This window comes from Pinus tabuliformis, chromosome 6, assembly GCF_031772625.1.
Source record: "Pinus tabuliformis cultivar Carrire ecotype Pingquan chromosome 6, CPIR1, whole genome shotgun sequence".
Classification (NCBI taxonomy): Eukaryota; Viridiplantae; Streptophyta; class Pinopsida; order Pinales; family Pinaceae; genus Pinus; species Pinus tabuliformis.
Window position 1 is genome coordinate 802,604,562 of NC_142292.1, and position 22,029 is coordinate 802,626,590.

Sequence of the window (22,029 nt, forward strand, 5' to 3'; positions counted from 1 at the left end):
TATTTTGATTATGGAATTATTATCAAGCCGACCTACAACTCATGTAGGCTCAGAAGCCCAACAGTCGCATCTATTCACCCACCAACGTTGTGTATAAATATAAGAGGACTTTTCCTCATTTGGACTCACTCATCTCATCACATCTCTCTCTCTCTACTGCGCAGATATGAGTCTCTTCTCTACTATGCTGAAATGGGTCTCTCTCTCTCTCACATGTGAAGCCGGAAGCTGTTTGAAGCTGCAACTGCAGAGAAGTAAAGATTGACTTGCGTGGCCTAGAAGATCTCCTCTTTGGAACTACGCTGTAGGTTCATCTTAACCTCCTTTGAAAGCCGCAACTTTTGGTGGTGGAATGAAGTCAATCTGACGAACGAATTGCAAGATATCGACTACCCTAGTTTGAAGCCAGAAACTGCTGAAACTGAAGCTGCAACTACAGAAGTAAAGATTGACTTGCGTGGCCTAGAAGATCTCCTCATCTGAACTGCGATGTAGGTTCATCTGAACCTCCTCTGGAAGCCAAAACTTTTGGTGGTGGAATGAAGTCAATCCGACTGTCGGTTTGTGAGATATGGTCTGCCCTAGTTTGATAATGAAGCCGCTAATGCTGATGCTACTGATCTAGGGTTTGCTATTGCTGATATGAATCAGATTTATTGTACTATTTCTCTCTGCTGAATTATTGAAGATAAAAGAAGATTTGATCAAAGGGTTTCCCCACACATTGTGGGGTTTATCCCTGGCTAGCCGCCACATCTTGTGTCTCTTGCCTTGGCTTGTTTTAAGTCGATCATTTAATGTTCTATCTGCACTTTACTTTATGTACATGTGATTGCTAATCGGTGGAATATAATAAGAAAAAGATGTAAACTGTTATAAGCATAGAACATACCATAACTTAACAAAAAATGTTATGGAATTTTACTGGTAGATGCATCCTCTGGTACTAAATAATCTTTGATTTGAATGAAGCTTGATCTGAATAAAATCAAGGATTTATCTTGTTTATGTGGTGTGAGGATAGAGGTATACTTTGACATATTTGCATCATTCTGTTTATAATCATAATTTCTGAAGTAGGTTGGGTCAACTAAGTTTTAGTAGCATGATTAGGGTTTGATCATGGTCAATGTAACTCTACACAGAACATAAGTAGCAATGTCCTTTGGTGGATCTTGTATGCCTCAGTAATAAGAAGTCATTGCATATTTGATTAAAGGTTGATTTACTATACAGGTTGGATAAGATCAGTCAATTCATACCTTGAGACATCCATCAAAATTTCAAGGTATATCGATTTCATTATCACGTCATTTTTGCAACACTTGAATAAGTCGTGTTTTTTTGTACACCTGAAGTGAATATTAGCACTAAGGGTTTGTTTGAATGTCCCTGTAAGTGGTTAATTATCCTTGGTATGAGAGCCCACATTGATATATCCATTTTATTATTTCCAGGGTGGTAGGGTGGTGCAAGGCAGGAGATTGAAGTACCCTCAGGGTTAAATGGCAATTGTATCCAAAATTTAGCTTCCTTTAGTAGCTTGTGGCTTTCCTGTAGCACTCGTTTGTAGACATTGTAGCTTCATGTAGCAGCTTGTAAAGGAAATATCTCGGCTATGTTTTCCTCTTGTAGCACTTGCGAGCCTCCCTTGGGATTTAAAATATATTTTTTCATGCAAAAGAGATTTAGGGGTCCGATTTATGTGGGTAGTGGTTAAGGTGATGGGCTCAAGACTCTATGTGAACTAGCCCCCACCTACCAAATTCACAGACCATACTTTGTTATGAGTAGGAACATTGACCTGCTTCCTTGGGTTATCATCTTCTTGTTCCCTTTTTCCTCTGCATGTGTGAGTGATGTAGGAGATGACTAGAGTTTACTACTAAAGGTGGTTGAGGCTAATCTACCAAATTTGGCCCATACAATCTCTTCCTACATATATTGATAACCTTTTTTAAGCTAAGATGAGTTCATAAGAGAGGTTTCAAGTATTGCATACTTGAGCCTTACCTTGGGTCGCTTTTGTATTTGATGTTAGAGTTTTTGATGTGATAGTCAGAGCTCCTCTTGATGGTCCTAAAGTTGTTGGTGATGCAATCTAGAAGCTTCAATAACTTTTTCAGTGCCTTTGGAGGTGTTTTATAGTTTCTATTGTTAATGCAAATTTCTCTAGTTCAGGTTGTCAAAGTACTATTGTTGTAGGTGAATTGGTGCTACTAATTTCTAATCATGGAGGATCTTATAACAACCTATAGGGGATCCCATAGATACTCAATTTTGTCTTCTAAGGTCCTGGAGTATGGTCATCTTCAAAATTTATTGGACTGATGTTGTAAATTTGGGCTTGTAGGGCTTGTTTAGGATGCTACAGGATTATGTGTTTTCTTGTAGAAGCCACATAAACTCCTCGGGTTCATAATTTCCTCTGAATGTGGCCTTCACACATTCTAATAATTCAAGCTGAGGTTGTTGGCAGTGATTAGAGAGGCTTTCTCTGGTGGTGATAAGTGAAAATGAGGTGGATGGTTGAATTTTTATGGATGGTTGGTGATACATTGATGAGAAAGTGAAGGTTAATGGAGTGGGTAGTTGCTAGGGGATTATATTGAATTCCTCTCTTATCCATAGATGGAATAAATTTGATTTTTCACCCTTTTATGTGCTTGGAAGTTTCCTATAGCAATACATGAACTTTCCTGTAGCATTTTAGGACATTGATTGAAACGAATGAAAGTGATTTGGAAATGATGGAGGAAACTTGGAAAAGGTGAGAGAATGAGTGGAATGGATGTAGAGAAGTTGGTTAAAGGCCTTAAAGGTGAGTGCTTAGACCTTTAAGTTGATGTTCTTTGATTTCTTGTTGCAATATTATTGCACCTTCATCACCGTTAGAATAGATGAAACTAAAGTGACTTTCATTTTTCTTTTTCTTCCTTTTTCCTTTTTCTTTTCTTCTTATCAGAACCACGTGATGCCTCATTGAGCTTTTTAGCATAACTAGGTCTACTGTAGGTGTCTCAAGGGATGTTTTCACTTGGGGATCTTTTTTTCTTTCTTTATAATCATTGGCTTCATTAGGGAGGTTTTCGGCCTATGAGCCTACCTCAGGTGCCTCATGGAGTTTTTCACTTGGGGTTTCCTCTTTTTTTCTTTTCTCTTGCTTCATCAGGGGCTAAATGGATTGGGAGTCTTGAGGCTCTCAATAACATTCATTTATTTTCTTATTGAACTGGTAAATTTATCCCTTGAAAGGGGCTTCCTATAAAACTTCAATCTGTAGCCATTCGCTAGAAGTGGTATTTTCTCTTCATCAATTGTCCTGATTTGAACTGAGCCATTATCATGGCATTTATCTACCAGGTAAGGACCCAACCATCCGGTCATGAGTTTTCCTTTGAAGTCCTTGAACCTAGAATTATATAAGAGGGCCTAATCACCCTCCTGAAAGGTTCTAGTTCTGTTGTGCTTATCATCCCAAAAATTTCTTTGTAATTGAACCACTTCAGTGTGAATAAGAGTCTACAACCTAATTTCATCAAGGACATTCAACTATTGCAGCCTCTCTTCCTGAGCTTTTATGATGTCAACATAAGGTTATGTTGTCATTATCAATGTGTTGTATTCAAATCCAATGGATTGTAGGGATTTCCTACCATAGAAAAACTCAAAGGGAATGATTCCAATGGTGTTATTCCAAGTAGTAGGCCCAAGTAGCCTCAACAAGCTTATCTTCCCAATCCATCTTGTTTCTGCCAACAAATTTATTCCAAGTTGATTGAGGGTGATATGGAGTGGACTTCCTATGTCTGATGTGATGTTGCCTCATTATCCCCCCAATCAAGTTGGAAATGAATTGAGTTCCTCAGTTGGTGAATAGTTCCCTTAAAAAACCAGATTTGTAAAAAAAGCTCTCCCTTAGGAATTTTTCCACTTTCTACTTTGTTGTTTCCTTGACTTCCTTTATTTCAACCCACTTAGTTAGATAATCTTTGCATATAATGATATGCTTCTTCTCTCTAGATGGGGAATCAATAGGTCCAATGAAATCCATGCCCCACTTCCCAAATGACTCAAAAGTCATTTGAGCTTTTAGGGGCATCTCATCCATGTGTAGGCTTCCCCATCCTTTGGCACTCATCACATATTGTAGTGTATCTTCTTGCATATTAATGGAGGGTAGGCCAGTAGTAGCCTACCTGAAGAATCTTATAAGTTGTCCTCTTAGTAGCAAAATATCTCCCACAGGGTCCATCATGGCATGCTGATAGGATACCAAAGAATTCATCTTCTCTTACACATATCCTTAAGATTATATTAGGCACCAATCTAAAGAAGTTTCCCCCAATCCAGGTCTAAGGGGCACTTTTTCTAACAATTTTTCTCTTTTCTTTGGAGGACAAATTAGGAGGAAACTGGTCAGCAACTAAGAATTTGTCTATATCAGTAAACCAAGGTGACAACAATCATATGGCACATAGGTTCTCATCTAGGAGATAATCATCTACCATCTCTTCATTCTTTGTAGATAGGATTAGTCTTGACAAGAAATTTGCAACAACATCTATTTCCCCAACTTATCAACAATGGTTAGATCAAATTGTTGTAATATCAATAACCAATTAATAAGTTGAGCATTGAAATCAAGTTTATTCATGAAATACTTAATGGTTGCATGATCAGTGTGCATGAAAACTTGATACCCAGTCATTTAATGTCTAAATTTATATAAGGAATGTACAATAGATAAGATCTCTTTCTCATTGACTATATAATTAAGTTAATCCATCGACATTTTTTTACTAATGAAATATATAGCATAAGGAAATATACGTTCCAGTTTCCCCAATGTTTCCCCTATTTCTTTGTCTCATGCATCTATGTGAATGTGGAAGGGAAAGGCCTAGTTTGGGTCGTTGAGAACTGGTGCAATTTTTAGTTTTTCTTTGAGTTCTTCAAATGCCTTTTGACAATGGTTTGTCCAACAAAAATCTGAATCTTTTGTTAGTAAACCAAACAAAGGTGAAGCAACTTTACTAAAATCGTTAACAAATCTACTATAGTATCCAACTAGTCCTAAAAACACCTAACATATTTTTGTCTTTATGGAATAGTAGCCTTCTAATAATTTCAACTTTATTTGGATCAACTTGAATCCATTCCTTATAGAGGAAGTGGCCTAGAATAATTCATGCATTCATAAAAAAAATGACACTTTTTTGGGCTTAAAGAGAGATTCATTTATATGCACCTTTTCAAAACTTTGCATAATTTAAGGAGGCTTCCTCGAAAGAATTTCCATAAGGTGTGAAGTCATCCATATAAATATCAATTGAGTCATGTACAATATCAACAATAATACTTAATATCAGCCTTTGAAAGGTGGCAAGGGCGTTAGACTAGTTGAATGGAAGGGCCCTATAGGAAAAGGTCCCCCATGGGTAGGTGAAAGTAATCTTATCATGGTCAATAAGAAGGTAAAGGAAAGCGACATTTCTTAGTAGCCTTATTAATCTCTCTATAATCAATTGAAACTCTACATTTCCCATTCTTTTTGGGAACAATTACTAAAGGTGATACCCACTCATTGTCTGAAATAAGATAGATAAAGCCCACATCTAACAATTTCTAATTCTTCCTTTACAATGTCCTTTAGTGCAAGGTTCATCCTTCTCTGAGGTTGGCGAACAAGTTTATGCTATTCTTTTATGTATATATGATGAGTACAAACCGATGGATGGACTCATTTCATCTCTTTGTAATTCCAAGCAAAAGAATCAAGGTTCTACCTTAAAACAATGAGAAATTGTTCCTCTTGATTATATGAAAGGAAGGTGCTAATTTTTAGAGTTCTAGAGGGGCTTATATTACAATTTTTACATTATTTTGATCAGAACTAGTAGATATTAACTCTACCCATGGACTGTCTTCAAGCTATCCTAAAGGTTCCTCTTTTAGTCCATCAATTTGCATGACAACAAGATACTTGTTTTGCAAAAAATTGTCAATTAGATTATCCTCATCCAACTTCCTGCTACCAATAGAGGTTTCTAATGTACAAATGGGGTAGGGTGATGATTGATAAATTTATTCATCTTTTTCTTCTTCTACCCACATAGGAAAATCATGCTCAACAAGGGGTTGAGAAGGGGGATATAGTACAAATCGTTTTGTTAGCTTCCCATTTTTAATTGTCATGTTTCCAACTCTATAGTTGATATAGACATCAACAGTAGCTAACCATGGTCTTCCTAAGATAAGAGGGTATCTATTGAACTTGTTTTTAGGATGAAGAACAAAAATCAGTGGGGTACTGCTAGGAATCAATGGAAGCCATGACATCCTCGATGACACCCTTGGGGGATACTACGGATTTTTTTGCAAGTTGCAACATTGTGGTGGTTTTCATTAAGGTCCCTTGGAGGTTAAGCTTAAGCATGGTATCCTTGGTCATGACATTTATTGTAGCCCTTAAGTCAAGGAGGGTATTGGGGACTATTGTTGTTGATGTGTACATCCACTATCCGGCTGCCAAGATCCAAATACTTTGGGATGATGACTTTCCAAAGCATTAGATCAATGAGTTACCCATTGACATTGCTAGTGGGGGCATCCTCCCTCTTCCTTCATGGCCTTTTAAGATGCTTCTCTCTAATGAACTTTTTTATATATGAGAACATATTTGATGGCTTTTAGGAGAGGAATTTTGACACACATTTTTTAGTTCTCCCAAAATTTTAGCTTCTTCTGGGGTTTGTCGTTTAGGATGGATCAACCTTTCAGGATAGGGAGATCTGTTGGCTTGATGAGTTCTTTCTTCCTTCTCTTCTTCAATATATTTTGATAGAGAAGGTGGATGAGCATTAGGAAGTACCTTCCTAGATATGAGGTTGATTTCTTGGATTTCTACAACATAGGTAGGATAAGATATCTCTCCATTGTAGACTTATTGGGCTTGCTTATTATTTGGGTCCAGATTTGGTTGAGAAGGAATTTGCGTTTGTTTAGGTGGATTTTTTTTGGATAATTGTTGTTGAGGAGGAGGAGGAATTAATTAATGTTGTTGGGTTACCTAAGGCCTCCATCCTTGTGACGGGTGACCCCATTGAGAAGGTTGGTGTTGGTATGGATGAAAAGAAGGAATGATAGGTTGAGGTGGATATGGCCAAGGAGAAGGCATGGGCCATGGTGAGTTGTTAGGTGGATACCAAGACTAAAAAGATGGATTGTGATTTGTATTGAAAGGAGGAGGATAGTGTATACCTTGTTGATAAGGCCTAGGGCCTTGTGGCCTCGTTTAGTTGACAAAGAAAAGTTGTTCCATGCTTCCTTCTTCTCCTTGATACATTTTTTTCATACCTAGAATAGATGGACATTTATCATTCGAATCATTCTCTTCACACAAAGAGCATATTTATATAACATTTAATGGGCACTCATTTCTAGGGTGCCTCTTGGTGCATCTAGGGAAAAATATGGTTAATGCCCTTTCTATCTCCTCTTGTTTTTTCTTAATATACATTGTGTCTATCTACGAGGAAAAAGTATGTAAGGTCTAATTTTTAAAATCCTCCAACATACCTCCTATTTCATTCTTAATGGCCGATGTAGAAGGTTAAGGACTTACCAAACCCTAGCTAGATCTACCTCTCTTTTTTGCAGCTCTAGAGTGGTTTTTGAACATTATTTTAATGTCCTCATAATTGAGCTAGTAAATATCTCCATTGGAAAACATATTGAGGGTCTCCATCAACTCTTCTATGACCCCTCAGAGTAAAACTAGATTCAATGATTCTAGATCAAGGGTACAATTTGCTCTCTTGTAGCTCAATTAAAATATTTCTTCAAAGTCTTCTAATGCTTCATCTAGCCCTTGAGTCATTCTAAATATTTCTTCATTTATGTCCCTTGCCCTGCAATAGTCCTTGTACTTAGTGTTTAATGTTGCCTCCCTCTAAACTTATGAACTAGTTCAAGGATGCATCCTCGAGGGTAGAAGAAAACAACTTAAACTTCTCCTTATTAGAGGTATAATCATATGCCATGTGGACTACAAAAAATTCAAACATGAAGGTGTCAGAAACATCAGAAGCCATTCCATGGAAGTGTGGAAGAGAAGTGGGGCTAATATTCTTCATTTTAGCTTCCCCATTTGTCTCCTTGATAAGAAAGACTTCATGTTGTCTATTTCTAGCCATATCCTCAGTAGGTGATGGAGTTTTTTCCCCTCTTATAGGTTCCTAAAAAATATATGGTTTCTCACCCAAAAAGGCCTCTAAATCCTCTGTAGACAAAGTAGGAGGCCCGCGGTCACCAAAAGTGAAGGCCGACTGTTTGTAGAAGTGGGGGTTTTGGGGAAAAAAAAATCATGAGCTATCTCTAGCTCTACAAGTCATGAAATGAATGACCTTATTTTTGTCTTTTTGTGTATTTTATAAATGGAAATGCTAATGCAATTATTATTACCTTTTTTTTCCAAGAAAAGAAATAAGAATGAACCAACTTAAAATATAAAACAATAACTACTTTGACACGTCCCCGGCAATGGTGCCAAAAAGTGATGGGCCCTAGTATTACAAAAAGGATGTTGCATCTCCCAAGGTGATAAAAATTAATTATCAATCTAGAGTTTTTAAAAACTTAAGAGGTGTCAGTGTTATATGTACAAGAAGAAATATTCTACTTAGGCTAGTATGATGCAGTGAAGAGAAGTTAAGATGCAAAAACACCACTAAGCTACAAAAAATACTTGAAAAATACAATAAATGACGAGCATACCTATTCTAATTTACAGGGAAGGAAATTATTGAAATAGGACCTATTCTATTGCAAAAAATTAAATGAAAGAAAGGAAACCCTAATATAATTGCATGAAAATAAATTATAGAAAGAAACCCTAATCTATTTTGTAGGAAGTTAAAAAAAAAAAAAAAAAAATCTAATTTAATTTGCAGAAAGTAAATGTATGTTATTGCAAGAAAGGAAATGACCGAAGTAAACCCTATTCTACTTTTAAGAATACAAAGAAAATGTTCAAGAATGTTGAAGGTAGATCAATCCTCCTTTATCTAACAAATAGAAGAAGTAGTATAACCTAATTGTAAGGATGAAACTACAACCATAAAATAAAAATACCTAAGGGGTCTCTGGCTCTCTAAAATTCATCTTCAAGGCTTAAATGAATTTTTTGAGTGATGAGAAATGAAGGAAAAGCTTTTGATGCAATTCTGGAGGTGATTTGAAGAAATATGTGTATTGCCACAGGATGCCCTATTTTGGTACAGGAAACATTCGAGAGCAATTTTATGGAGTCTAGGAGCAATTTGAAGGGGGAGAATGGTGGGTGAAGGTTATGTAAGTGTGAAATGGACCTTACCAATCTCATACACACTCACTAAGTTAATCAATGTAGGGGAGAAACAAGGCTAGAAGTTTCATGAAGCCTGGTTAGGAAATTTTCAACATGTGAAAAAATTACAGAGATAAAGAGTAATGAAGGAAAAGGTGATGAGGTGACTGATTCCAACACATGAAAATGATTCTAATTCAATTTATGAAATAGTATATAACATATGCAAGAAAAGTACATGTACAACTAGTCAAAATAAGATATTTAAGTAGTTGTCAAACTAATTATTGTAGAAAAGAGAATAATAGTGGAGAGTATGAGTTGAATTTGCAATAGAAACTATTGTTGCATAAAGAAAACTACTTTTGGTGCTTATAATAACAAGGTACACAACCAAGATTCAATAAATATCTCACTCATAAACCCTACAAGGACAATGCTTTTCTCATAAATAATAATTTCATAAAATCACAAATATACTAAATGCATGCAAAAGAAATATACAAAGGAAGGGTTTTGAGCACTTGGGTTGGGCCCTAACCCAAGGAGACTTAGGTCCCTTAAAGTGAACTCCAATTGAGAACAAACAAATTCTTTTCATTAACCTCCAAAAGTACTCATATATGAAACATAAAAACTAAAATTATAGGTATAAGTCTCTTTCTTTGATAATCATTATCTTTCCTCTAGAATTTAAATCCCTACTGAGTTTTTAGGCTCTCATATTTATGAAAAAAGTAGTTGAGGGGCATCCTCCTTAAAGGGAGGATTTCTTTCCTCCCAAACTCCTAAAAATGTGGATCTGGTTCCCTAGTGTTCTCGTAGCCACAGGGAAGTAGTAATTTCTCATGAGCCAACCGAATTGTGAGTAACCTTTAGCAAGGAACAAGCCTCCATGATTCTTTCTGGTTGGTCTCCAATGTGATATGCATAATAAATCCTCAATATCCTCCAAATTTAATGTATTAGGCCACAAAATATAGCAAATATCTCATAAAATTCATAAGAACACCTTATATCTTGAAAAAGACATTATAAAATGCAGAAGGAAAGGTTTAATCATGCCAAAGGATGGTCAAACGAGCCTTAAATTGTACCTATTTGGGAGGCCCATTCAAAACAAATAGCTCTATTATGAAGTTGAGAGTTTCCACGAAAATCTTGATCCTCATAATAAGTTGAACCTATTATGGGTCTTCCTTTCTCACAAGGCGTGGTAAGAATTACCTTTGTGCTCTGCTCCAGCCAAGATATATTATTTTTAAGTTCATGACCTCTGTTTAGCCACAAATAAGGATCACATCTGCCTGACCATAGCAAGTCTGACCACCAATTATTAGTAATATTGATATCCCAACTAAACTCTATAGAATTAACCCCCTTCACTTGTCCTAGAGAGAGTATATGTTTATTTCTCTTAAACTCCTCCCTATATCCGTTGTTCCCTTTCCCTAGACAATGTTTCCAACTGATATGAATATATCAAACTCATAGCTCAACTGAGAAATTCTTATCACAGGGCTAAAATCTGCCCTCCCTATCTAGACCATTAAACACCTCTAGATAAAAAAAGAACACTATAATACCTCTAAAACTCAACAAAAAAAGTAGCAACAACATTTTGAAGACTAGGCTTTCTAATTATGAATATATCAACAACAAGAGAACTTAGAATGTTCCAAGAACATTTCAAATGAACAGAGACTTCAACATCATCAAATTCAGACCAAAGGATCAAGTGAAAGGTTACTTCCATCCCTAAGAAAGGTTACCTTCATGCTAGGCTCTACTAAAAAGAAGCTTACTCAATTTCTCCCATAAGTCCATTATACTCGATTTTTCATGAAGATATGCACTAACTGAATTACCAATATTCACATATGATCTGATACATTCTCTCCACTACTTAGCCTTCATGAAGCATGAATGATATCCTAAACTTTTATTCTCCTCACTATTCCCTTGTTTAGGACCTCTGCATGTTGAAAAATGCAGCAAGAAATTCTCATTTTGATTTTGCCTTGATTAAATTGAGAAAATTTGAATTTCCACATCAAGAAACAACTTGGGTGTAGTTAACTTGTGTGACATGTCTTGTGTCACCCAGTTTACTTAGTAAATTCGAGTTGGAGGAGTTAGAGTTCATTTAAGCATGTGTGATTGCTAATTTGTAGCAATAAAGGTCAGTTATTTCAAGTTATTTTCAGTTAAACCAGTTCCAATTGTTGGAAGAACTAGTGGAAGGTCAATTGTGCAGTGAGACTTCAATCTAACTCAATAATCACCCAGTTAACTGATCAATCAACCCAAAATATCTAGTGCATGCAGAGAATTCGAGTTCCCTAGCTGTGGTGGAGATTCCAAGGCAGTAACATCAGTTGTAGACTAATCTTGAGTGTACAGGTGTTGCATGTAGTTAGATGATCAACCTTGGGAATTGCATAGTCCATTTTGGAGAAATTCCTAAATAATAAGGGGCCAATTTCTCAGGGCATTGCACAAGGAAATAGGGGCTCAAGAAGAGGCAAAAATTGAATAAGTATGGGTTAGAGCTTCTTAGTGAGCAGAGAGATAGGTTATTCGTTTGTAGTTTTTGCTCAGTTGAGAAAATCAATTGTAATACATCTCTATTCATTAGATTAATGCAAGCAAGCATAGGAGTTTTTAGAAGATTGCTTTCCCCTGGAAAAATATTGTGTGTGTGTGTGTTATTTCTCATTGCATTTTTGTGATTGATATTCTAAATTGTGAATTTAATTCCGCAGAGAAATATAATAGGTTTGTGTCTTATGATTTTGATTAAAATTTCATGAGCAGTTGCAAATCTACACCATAATTTGTACATGGTATCAGAGCAGGATTCATATTAGAGTAGGAATTTCAAAGTTGTTTCATAGGAGGTTCTAATTTATAGTTCAATGTAGTAGGATCTCTTCAGAGTTAGGAGAATGGAAATGGACTGAGACTAGAATACGTCTTGGAAGGCATCTCAAATTTCATTGCATGAAAGGATCACATGGAGGTAGTGCCTGATGACAATAGCTTGCTAGAATACATCAAGAGAGATGTTGAAAAACTAGTGGAATCTGATGTCCAGAACCTAGCCCAATGGAAGGAAGATGTATCCAAGTCAAGGAGAATAATATCCGAGGGAATGCATGACCACTAGTGGAATCTGATGTCCAGAACCTAGCCCAATGGAAGGAAGATGTATCCAAGTCAAGGAGAATAATATCCGAGGGAATGCATGACCACATTGTCACAAATATATATGGGAAAGAAATTCCTTATGCAAGGTGGCGGACACTGACAAATCTATTCCAGAATAACAATGACCATAGGAAACTGACACTCAAGGATAAACTTCGAAATATCAAGATGTAGAAGAATGGCACTATTCAGTAGTATTTGAGCAGGTTCACACAAGTTTGTGATGAGCTTTCAAGAGTTTGTGTTACTATTTCAAATTATGACTTGGTAAGCCAGCCCTTCTAGGCCTTCCCAAGAGATGGCATAGCTACCAATATTCATGAACAGGAGGGAGAAACTACCAAATTGGAAATGCTTATGGTCCAATTTGGTATAGGAGGAAATAAGGCGGAATACCATAGATGGAACTTGATCCAAGGGCAAGGATGAGAAAACTTTTCGTTGTTTGGAAAGGAAAAGAAGGGAAAAGTAAAGAAATCTCAAACCAAACCAAAATCCATTCAAGGGGGCAAGAAGAAATATTTTTCCAAAATTAAACGCCTCAATTTTCATGAATTCAAGCACTATTCCAAGAATACCTCAGGAGGAGCAACAGTTGAAGCTTTAGCTTCAAATTTCAAGCTTGAGTTCGCCGTTATTGCATGCATGGCCAACATAGTGATGGGGATCTTTTGGTGCTTGGACTCTAGTTCCTCATTCCACATGACAGGGTGTAAAGACTTTTTCAATGACCTAGAGGAGAAATATCTCCATATGTACATCGAGCTAGGGGACGACGAAAGGTACAACACGATCAGTATTTGTACAATCACATTTGAGAGGGAGTCAGGCTCCCCTATCAGACTCAAGGATGTCATGTTTGTTCTAGGCCTAAAGAAGAATATCATCTCTATTGAAGTTTTGGAAGATCATGGTTATGATGTGGTCTTATGTCATGTTTGTTCTAGACCTAAAGAAGAATTTCATCTCTGTTGAAGTTTTGGAAGATCATGGTTATGATGTGGTCTTTAGAAAAGGAAAAATATTCTTGAGACACATCGTCATGGGATAGGTGAAGAACCTATATAAGCTAGACGTGGAAGATTTTCATGCATTAAGCACTAAGGCAAATAAAGTGCAAACTCGTGATGTGAGTGAACTTTGGCACACAAAATTTGGTCATTTGTATCATGGCGCCTTGAATATTATGCAACAAATAACCATAGGCCTCCCCAAAGGAGCACTTGAGAAACAAGATGTATGCAAAGGATGTACCTTGGGGAAGTACACAAAATCCACATCCCATGATCGGTACAACAAATCACATGCATTCTTGGAAAGGATCCACTCTAATGTTTGTGGACCTTTCTTGACAGCCTCCACTACCATAAATAAATATTTTTTCATTTTTATTTATGACTTCTCAAGGAAGTATTGGATCTTCTGCATAGGAAGAAAGATGAGACATTCTCCAAGTTTGTAGAATTCAAGGCACTGTTTGAGAAAGAAATCGGCAAGAAGGCGAAGTCTCTCAGGAGTGATAATGGAGTTGAGTATATTTTGAATGAATTCAAAAATTTCTATGTGAAAGAAGGCATTCAAAGAGAGCTAACAACACCCCACAACCCACAGCAGAATGGGGTGGCTGAGAGAAATAATTGTAACATTGTGGGAGTTGCGAGAGCTATGTTACATGACCAAGGCCTACCTCTACATTTATGGGTTGATCCATGCAACACAAAAGTCTACTTGCAGAATTAGAGTCCTCATTGGATTTTTGGTATGATTGCACTAGAGGAGGATTTCTCTGGGAGGAAGTCGGATGTGTTGTACTTTAGGATTTTTGGAGCCTCTGTTTACTGCCGTGTATCCAAAAAATCAAGGAAGAAGCTTGAGCCAAAAATAGAGTTGGGGGTATTTGTGGTTTCAACAGAAACTCCTCACAACTACCATGTGTACTTTTGATCCCTTAGAATGACAGTTGTGCAAAGGGATGTAAAGTTTAATGAGGAGAAAGTGATGTGGTGCTATCTTGAGAGGGAGCTTCAGATCCCACCAAAAGAGGAGCTTTTAGCTCCAAAGGAGGAGCCTCAAGAATTTTTGGAGTAGCCATAAGTAGAGTAGTAGAGAGTGGAGACATTCACTCAAGCATAACCATCTAGAGAAGGCATAAAAAGAACCGAGGAAGTTTATAGACTTGTGCAGGATGCAAGGGAGAATGTGGGAGCTCCTTCAAATTTGCGAAGGCAGAGAAGGTCACCTAAATGGTACACTAGCTACATGGCTCTAATGACTGAGCTTATAGAGGTTGAGCCATCCTATTTAGAGGAATCAGTCGAGAAGCCTGTATGGGTTGATGAAATAATGGAGGAATATGAATCCATTGTAAAGAAGAGTGTTTGGGAAGTGTCCCCAAGACCGGAAAATAAATCATTTTTGGGTTCGAGATGGATCTTCAAGGTTAAGGATGCGGCAGACGAAATAATAAATAAGTATAAGGCCAAATTTGTGGCCAAAGGATATTCTTAAGTTGAGGGAATTGACTATGAGGATACCTTTGCTCATGTAGCAAGGTATTTGTTCATTAGAGTAGTTCTTGCACTGACTATGCAAATGGGGTGGAAGATCCACCAGATGGATGTAAAAACAACATTTCTCAATGGAGTTATTGAGGAGGAGGTGTACATCAAGAAACCAGAAGGTTTTGAGACATTTGATCGAGATTATTATGTGTGCAAACTCAAGAGAGTGTTGTACGGTCTCAAATAAGCACCATGCGCTTTGTACACTAGCATCAACAATTATCTCATCAATTTGGGCTTCACCAAAAGTGAAGCAGATGCAAACGTCTATCACATCTTGATAGAAGGTAAATTTCTTATTATTGTCTTATATGTTGATGATTTTATTTTAACTGACAATGAGAAGCTGATCAGATCTTGCAAGGAGGACCTTGCAAGGGAATTTGAAATGAAGGACATGGGTTTCATGCACTAATTCCTCGTATTGGAAGTATGAAAAGGTGATGGCCAACTATTTGTGTCTCAAGGAAAGTATGTAAATGAGATACTATAGATATTCTGCATGGAGAGTTGTAAACCCATGGAGACACCTCTACCTACCATGCCATTTCAGGTGAAGAAGTGGATGCTACCATTTATCGATAACTAGTAGGTTCATTGATGTATCTTGTGAACACATGACCAGATATGTGATACGCAATCAACCACTTGAGCCAAGCTATGGTTAGGTCAACCAAATTATTTTGGAAGGAAACTAAGCATGTTTTACAGTGCCTCAGAGGCACTACCTAGTTTGGACAATGGTACAAACGGAAAGAGGGAGTGAAGTTGTGTGGCTTCATAGATGCAGATTGGGCGGGGAGTCCATCAGACAAAAAGAGTACATCAGGTCGAATTTTCAGTGTTGGGTCTACAATAGTTTCCTGGTATAGAAGGAAGCAAAGATCTATGGCCCTCAGCTTGACAGAAGAAAAATACATGGTTGCAAGTCAAGCAACATGAGAGGCGATCTGGATGAAAAAGATACTTGTAGGATTGTTTGGTCAGATCATGGATCCAACTGTGATCTAATGTGATAATCAGAGTTGCATCAAGCTGTCTGAGAATCTTGTATTTCACAATCGATCCAAGCATATATATATATATATATGGTATCACCATTTACGAGACTGTGTGCAAAGGCGGATAATGTTGCTACAACACATTCCAACAAAGGAAGAAGATGCTAACATTTTGACAAAGGCCTTGTTAAGAAGGAGGTTTGAGTTCCACGGGTGCAGGATAGGGGTGGTCGATAATCCTTTTCTTGCTAAGAGGGAGTGTTAAAAATGCAGCAATAAATTCTCAATTTGATTTTACCTTGATTAAATTGAGAAAAAATGAATTTCCACATCAATAGACAACTTGGGTGCAATTAACTTGTGTGACATGGCTTGTGTCACCCAGTTTACTCAGTAAATTCGAGTTGGAGGAGTTATAGTTCAGTTAATCATGTGTGATTGCTAATTTGTAGCAATCAAGGTTAAGTATTTCAATTTGTTTTCATTTAAACTAGTTCCAACTGTTGGAGGAACTAATGGAAGGTTAGTTGTGCAGTGAGACTTCAGTCTAACTCAATGATCATCTAGTTGATTGATCAATCAACCCAAAATAGCTAGTGCATGCAGAGAATTTGAGTTCCCCAACTGTGGTGGAGATTCTAAGGCAATGTAACATTAGTTGTAGACTAGTCTTGAGTGTACAAGCGTTGCATTTAGTCATATTATCAACCTTGGGAATTGCAAAACCCATTTTGGAGAAATTCCTAAATAATAGGGGCCTAATTTCTCAAGGAATTGCACAAGGAGATAGGGGCTCAAGCAAAGGCAAAAATTGACTAAGTTTGGGTCAGACCTTCCTAGTGCGCAGAGAGATAGATTATTCACTTTCAAGTTGTGCTCAGTTGAGCAAAGCAATTGTAATACATCTATATTCATTATATTAATGCAAGCAGGAATAAGGGTTTTTCGCAGATTGTTTTCCCCTAAAAAAATGTTGTGTGCATGTGTGTTATTTCTCATTGCATGTTTTTTATTGATGTTCTAAATTGTGAATTGAATTCCGCAGAGTAGTAGAGTAGGTTTGTGTCTTGTGATTTTGATTAAAATTTCATGAGTAGCAAATCTACACCATAATTTCTACAACGCTCCTCCTTATCAAGCACAAACTCGTTCCAAACCTTGCTCTAGGATTTCACACTATCAATTCTCCGATTTAACATAATTTTTGGATTAACAGCATATCCTCTTCAAGGGTCACCAATAATCATTGCATGCCTTTGACACCATCCCCAAGAAGGAATGTCCATCAACATTGATTATTTGAGTCACCAAAACTCAATAGCTAGTACATCCTTGCGTCGTTCCTTTTCCATCTTATGTCACTTTGCATGTGTCTTGAATTAGCCTCATCGCCCTTGTTCTTCAAATCTCTTCGCATTAACACAATCCTCCACTTTATCATAACCAAAATCACCTTCCTCCCGAGTCTATCACTTGACCACTGCAGGGATGTGTTGTCACGTCCCCTTGCTTAATAGCTAAATGGAACAGTGATAACCCACCTCATCCTCTCTCCTTACATTACCTAAATGTAAATCTTAATAAACATATTAATTAAAATAATATATTTTAATAAAAAATAAATCAATTTAACATAAAATTAAATAAAAACCAAATAATGTTCACTAAAACTAATCCCCTAAACTATATATATTATGTATTTACAGTTAAACAAAACTTAACAACTCTTTACTTAGAAACTTAAAAATAATAAAATTATAAAACATTTTACAATTCAACCTTGTTTGTCATTATAGAGTTAGCCATACACAATATGTTTAAACTTTTGTAATGATATATCCAAAGGAGTGACTTTGTGCTTGAAATTCTTATCTATAATTACTATTGTTTTTTAATACATATATAAAATAACTAAAATTAAGAATGTTGTGTTAAATTTAGTAATAGTAATTTTGGTTTTGAGGATATTTTTTCATAACGATGATGCAAGTTCAATTTGGGATGCATATCAAAATATATATATAAGTTAAAAATCTTTTTATTATATATGTATAGTTTAAAGTTTTTTTTATTATATTAACATTTTTAAGTATAATATATAGCATACAATTATAACAGTTAGGGGTGTTTTATAGAAAACCATCTCTGGTTGTAGTAAAATTAGGCTTAAAGCCTTTATAGCATACATTTCAGAAATAGTTCTAGCCTCACATTATTCTATATAGAGTAAAAAGATTTTGGTTTTTTGCTTTATGGCCCAGTTTGCATAAGACATTACAAAAAATTAAGACACATTATTGATAAGGTTATTCTTACTTTCCTTCAATCTGACTAAGGCTGGGCCCTGGAGAGGAGTAGGAGTGGACCCATCTAAATCAGGTTCCTCTTCAAGCTCCTGGGATAACCTTTGCATTCGATATAAACATAGATCATGCTTCTTACTCAGAGTTGATACCCTCTCTTTCAACTTGTTCAACTTTGATATCATTTCCTCCTTAGTTTCTTTTATTCCCTGCGAGACTATTTGCTGCAATAAGCTAAATAGATGTTGCATGGATACCTAGGAGGAGACATTTGCCTCTGAAATGTTGTGGCTTCCTCCTAGCATAAGACCTTGATTTTCCTCAACCGTAGTGGATCGGAAGGGGATTGCAATGCGTTGGGGTGCTTCAAGGAAAAATATATGACCTTGTGTTAAGACACGCTAGAAGTGACCACCTCTCAAGCCTCCTCTGCCCGTTGTGCCTTAGCAAGCATGCATTCTCTCTCTCATCATGACTGCGGGAGTGAGAACTTTGATAGAAACTCCACGACCACAGTCGCCTCTCGTCTTGTCTTCTAAGTTTGAGTCGAAGGGAAGTGCTACTAGAGGACTATGGATCGACTAATTATATATGACCTTGTGTTAAGACACGCTAGAAGTGACCACCTCTCAAGCCTCCTCTGCCCGTTGTGCCTTAGCAAGCATGCATTCTCTCTCTCATCATGACTGCGGGAGTGAGAACTTTGATAGAAACTCCACGACCACAGTCGCCTCTCGTCTTGTCTTCTAAGTTTGAGTCGAAGGGAAGAGCTACTAGAGGACTATGGATCGACTAATTAATACCAACCCTTGGTTGGATGCCTAGAAGGAGCCCACAACCCTCGACGTTCATCGCCTGGCGCCCTTGCATGGAATGCCCCACCACGCTATAGAATGAAAGAAAGCCAAAGGAAAAAACTAGTTATGTGGGTGTTTGAGAGCGCTGAGGGGGATAATTCCAGACAGAGACATTTTATGGCATGGAAAGCCCCATAAACCGAGGCAATTAAAGCTTTCATGTTTCGGGAGAGACTCACTTTCCCTGAGCTTATAATGGAAATAACTATTTATTGATTGAAAGAAAGTCTTAATAATTACCATGGTGAGCTCAATGAATGTGCTCGCCATCCTGCTAACACCCATCTCACACCAAAGACTACCAATTGTACTTATACCATTATTTTGTCGTTGTTTCCATTTCTGCCATGTATAAGTGCGCACTACTAATATATCTGTATGTTCTCATAAATTTGATGGGATTGCAATTTAAACACCCTCATTTGAGTAAATTAATAAAAATAAATTATGAAAGTAAAATTAAATAAGTTTTTTCTTCATTTTATTATAAAACTAATAATTCATAAAAAAATTATATTCATTTTTTAAAAATATATGTAACGATGATTATTATAATGTTTAAAGTCCATTAAGATTAATATGGTTTATCCCATCTTAATAACATAAAATATTGGTTTAGAGAGCTCGGACAATCCACAGTCTGCTTTTTTCCTTATCTACATTTCGAGTCTAGAACAAGACTCGTCGTCATGGCTTGGATCTACAAAAAAAGAAAAATGGACGTTATTAATATTTTTGTTGGTTATGCAGTTTGTGCCTAACCGAGGCAAATGATGGAGTCAGACTAGAATCGCGACACTTCTTGAGAAAGGATAAGTCAGATTCCTTTCTTTGTATCTTAATCCTTATTTTCTCGAGATCACAGACTTCTTTCTAGGTTTCCCCTCCGTACAGGGTAACAATATGTGGTGTAATTGTTGATTTAGAGAGCTCAGATAATCCACAGTGTGCATTTTTCCTTGTCTATGTTTCGAGTCTAGAACAAGACTCATCATCAGGACTTGGATCTACAAAGAAGAGAAATGGACATTATTAATATTTTTGCTACTTATGTAATTTGTGCTTAACCGAGGCAAATGATGGAGTGAGATTAGAATCGCGACATTTCTTGAGGAAGTATAAGTCAGATTCCCTTCTCTGTATCTTAATCCTTATTTTCTCGAGATCACGGATCTCTTTCCAGGTTTCCCCTCTATACAGGGTAACAATAATGGATTGGAGATTTTTGTGGTGTGATTGTTGGTTTTGAGAGCTCGGATAATCCACAATCTGCATTTTTCCTTGTCTACGTTTCGAGTCTAGAACAAGACTCATCATCAGGTCTTGGATCACAGTCTGCATTTTTCCTTGTCTACGTTTTGAGTCTTGTTCTAGACTTCAAATGTAGACAAGGAAAAATGCAGAGTGTGGATTATCCGAGCTCTCTAAACCAACAATTACACCACAGAAATCTCCAATCCATCATTGTTACCTTGTACAGAGGGGAAACTTGGAAAGAGGTCTGTGATCTCGAGAAAATAAGGATTAAGATACAAAGAAGGGATTCCAACTTATCCTTCCTCAAGCAGTGCCGTGATTCCAATCTGACTCCATCCTTTGCCTCCGTTAAGCACAAACTGCATAACCAACAAAAATATTAATCGCGTCCATTTCTCTTGTTGTAGATCCAAGCCCTGATAATGAGTCTTGTTCTAGACTCGAAACATAGACAAGGAAAAATGCAGACTGTGGATTATCCAAGCTCTCTAAACCAACAATTACACCATAGAAATCTCCAATCCATCATTGTTACCCTGTATGGAGGGGAAACTTGGAAAGAGATCCGTGATCTCAAGAAAATAAGGATTAAGATACAAAAAAGGGAATCCAACTTATCCTTCCTCAAGCAATGCCACAATTCTAATCTGACTCCATCATTTGCCTCTTTGAAGTTCTTTGTGATCCAGAAAGCCCAAATGACAAAAACTAGAAGTGAAAGAAAACCTCCTTTAGTAAAAACTAGAAGTGAAAGAAAACCTCCTTTAGTCTCGGTTCACTTGTCAAGATTCAAGAGCCTCTTCTATACATCTGTATTGCATCTCATAGCTCTACTGAATAGTGATACTTAAGAAACAAATGGGTTACATTTCTAAGAGTGTTCTTTATACAAAGAGCACCTCCCTTGACCCCACCTGCCTTGCCTTTGCAACTTTTCCCCGGTTAAAATATTAGTGTCAAAGGATAACTACATGGAAACTTTTGCTTTATGCAGGGCTTTCATTTTCCAAAGTGGACTCCTCATCATTTTGGAGTATCTTCCACCCTCTATAGGAAAGAAATTGAATTTCCTTTTTAATAAAAACCATTATGTTTGTTTGTTGGCCACGCCAAAATTATCCTCAGTAGTTGATAGTCTGATAGTCTGATCATAAGCCCGATTTAGGAAGAATTTGAAGCAATTCCTTTTCATCCGTCAATACCTCATTAAGGCCAAAGTCTTCTGTTCGTTTCCATCCCAGGTCCCAACGATCTTCCAAATTCCTCCTATAGCAGTGGGCCAACCTAAAACATTGGTTGCGATTCAGACATTTATTAGCTCCTCAGACAGCATGTACTCTACCCCACCACCAAGCCATGGGTTCCTGCCTACCCAGACCTCCTTACCATCACCAATATGCCATGCCAGATGGTTGTCAATAATGTGAAAGGATTTTATGATCGACTCCCAAAAGACAGCCACTCCAGAATGCTTTTATATTGGCCTTCTAA